Here is a 3,198-nt window from a genome sequence, read left to right as displayed (position 1 = left end):
CGTGCTTACTTGTTATGGACTGCTTGACTGAATTAGTGACTCTACATAGTATAAATTTGTATGAGTCTAAAGTGGGGTAAATACTTCATCCTGCCTCTTGCTGCCCATCTCTCTTCTCAAGAACGAGTGCCGCTTATTAGCTTTCTGGGGCCCTCTGCAGTGATAACCCATGTGTGTGCATGCACCTAGGCATACATAGCTTTTTTCATCTGTGCACATCCTGTTCATGTCGTTCTGTGGTTTGTCTTCCTCTACAATATACCTTGAAAATGATCCCATATGGTAGAGAGCGCACCCTCATTCCTTCGTATAGCCATGCAGCATTCTATCTTGCAGAATTGATTAAAGCTGTCCTGCTCTGGTGCGACCGGGGTTGTTTCCTGTCTTTGCTTATCACCAAGCCTGCTGTACTGAGTGTCCTTGTCTGCACACCCTCTTGTAGATGTAGGAGTCTGCAGGGTAAGTTCTAGAAGTGGAATCTCTGACAAACACACACACACGCCTTTGTCATATTGAAAAGATCCTCCAGAGCTGCTTGTAGTAGTGAGCACCATGGACGAACGAGACAGCCTCCCCGTACAGTAACTTATCACACACTTCGATCTCTGCCGACCTGATGGATGAGCATGCGTGACATCTCTGTTACTTTTTGTTTGCATTTCTTTCATGACGGTGGTGGAGCATCTTTCCATAAGTTCAAGATCCATTTGTATTTCCCTTTCTTAGAGCCCACACTCTGCCCATTCTTGGACTGGCTTGTTGTGAGTGAGTCTTTCCCAGACTTTTGCATTCGGTATCTCTCACTTATACCTCTATTTGGCATCGTGTACTGTAAAGAACACTTCATTCTGAGTCCATGTTTGGGGGAGCATCATAGCTTGATCATGCTGGTAATGACAATGGATCTCCTCTCTGGGTATGGCTATGGCTGTTTTGAAGATTCCTGGAGTCTAGAAAGTTCTGGTCCTCATCCCAGTGTACTTTCAAGGCTGGGAGTCTCCTGATCCAGCCAGCCAGTCCAAACATGTGTGCTGAGCTTGTGAGGGTGAGCTGGTCAGACCACTGACAGGAATGAGTCTAGGGAAGTGGGGTGGGAGGAGGTGGCCGGGTCAGTGCTCCAGGATGCTGAGTGTTTGTGTTTAGGTAGGTGCACAAGATAAGGCATGGAAGCCACACACTGAGAGATTTCAAACTCATGGTGTCCAGGGAAAAACACGAGATGCACATCTTTGTGAATAGTATGTCAGTTACTGTCCTTAACGCCCCCTCCCCCCATGTTCAAACTTTCAGCAGTGGTTCTCAACCGGGAGTCACTCTGCCCCTTTCTGAGGGGAATTTGGATGCCTTGGTTGTTGCATTAGGTTGGGGGAGGCAGAGTAAGGACAGTGCTGCTGACCTGGAGTAGGAGGAGGCCAGATGCTGCTGCATCCTCAGATGCAGTGGACAGCCCCCTGCTCGGCCTGCACTGCCCATAGTACCCATACATGAGTCGCCCTGAGGTCAATTAACACTTACCTCGTGAAAGTGCAGTTGCTCTTGGTTTTCAGATATCTTTTTGAATTTTTGCTTTTTAATTTTCTTCATTATTTTTATTTTATGTGTACAAGTGTATTGCATGTATGTGAGTGCACCAGTGTCATGCAATGCCCACAGAGGTCAGAAGAGGGCATCGGATTCCCCTGGAACTGGAGTTACAGATGGTTGTTAGCTACCATGTGGGTGCTGGGAATCGAACCCAGGTCCTCTGCAAGAGCAGCCAGTGCTCTGAACCGCTGAGTCATCTCTCCAGTCTTGTTTTCAGGTTTTTTGAATGCTCTTTTGTGTCACAGTCAGGCTTGTTGACTTAAATGTAGTTGAATGTTACCTGAACAGGTGTGGTGGCAGAGGAGAGAGAGCCTTTTAGTCAAGAATGTAACCAGCTCACAATCTGAAGAGAAGTCCATCGTGCGCCCTGACGCTGACTGCTTCTTCCTCTCACGTCTCTCTCCTTTTCAAGTTTATGTTTGGGTTTTGGTATCACATCTTTGGTCGGGGGTTTTACTAGGAACGTCAGACATTTTCTAAGGATGTTGTACTTTCAGGGGCGGTAGCATTTTTTTAAACTCAGGGGCTCCTGAAAGTATTTCACAGCTATTATCCAGATGACATTTTCTTTTCTTTCTTTCTTTCTTTCTTTCTTTCTTTCTTTCTTTCTTTCTTTCTTTCAAGACAAGGTCTCACCATGTAGCCCTAGTTGACCTGGAACTCACTATGTAGACCAGGTTAGCCTCAAACTCGTAGAAATCTGCCTGCTTCTGCTTCCCAGATGTTGGGATCAAAGCTGTGCACCACCACACCTGGCCCTTTCAGTCTTTTGTGTATGTGCACTCACACATATGTGCAGGTGGGTGTGCATAGTGTGCACTTGTGTGCACAGAGTGTGGAGGTCAGAGGTATCATTCTTCATGATCTATCCACCTTGTTTTTTGAAATGGGACATCAGCTTCAGCTAGGCTGACTGGCCAGGGAGCACTGCCCTAGCCATCCACCCATTTTTGCTTTCCCAGCACAGGGATTACACGTGTGCGCCACCATACCTTGCTTCTTCACAAGAATGCTAGGGATCAAATTCAGGTCTTCAGACTTGCAGGGCAGGCAGTTTACCCATGAGCCATCTCCCCAGCCCACGGGTGGCATTTTCAGTGTGCCAAATTCCTGGTGCCTGTGGGACCCGGCACAGCTCCATCTGAGTCTCTGTCCCCCAGTCTCCTAAGCCCTCAGGATGCTGTGGCTGGGTGGCCTTCCACATTCAACCTGGGCGGTTTACAGGAAGCCCCAGAAATCCCCAAGGCATTTTCTGTCGGTTTCAGAGAAGCGGGGGCTGAAAGCGTACATTTTGATACTCCTGGTTGAAATATCCATTCCTCCCCCCTGAGCGGGCTATGCTCAGTCTGTGTTGTCTAGTCTGAAGAGGCACTGTTTAGCACTGCTGTGAAGAGTAACTGGGTTAGTATGTGGGAAGTACTTGAAGCACTGTTTTCAGTGCCGGGGTGATGATGGAGATACCATGTCAGACGAAGTCCCCCGCCTTCAAGGCCACCCCAACAGTTCCATAGAAATCCTTTGTCAAAATGAATCAGGAGCTGGATTCCGGTGGAGCCTCAGATGTGCTCCCTGTGCTCAGATGCCCTTCCTGGTGTCTGGGGTGAACTCTCTATC

Source organism: Nannospalax galili, unplaced genomic scaffold, assembly GCF_000622305.1.
Source record: "Nannospalax galili isolate Female #2095 unplaced genomic scaffold, S.galili_v1.0 scaffold1892, whole genome shotgun sequence".
Classification (NCBI taxonomy): domain Eukaryota; kingdom Metazoa; phylum Chordata; class Mammalia; order Rodentia; family Spalacidae; genus Nannospalax; species Nannospalax galili.
This window is presented reverse-complemented; position numbering follows the sequence as displayed.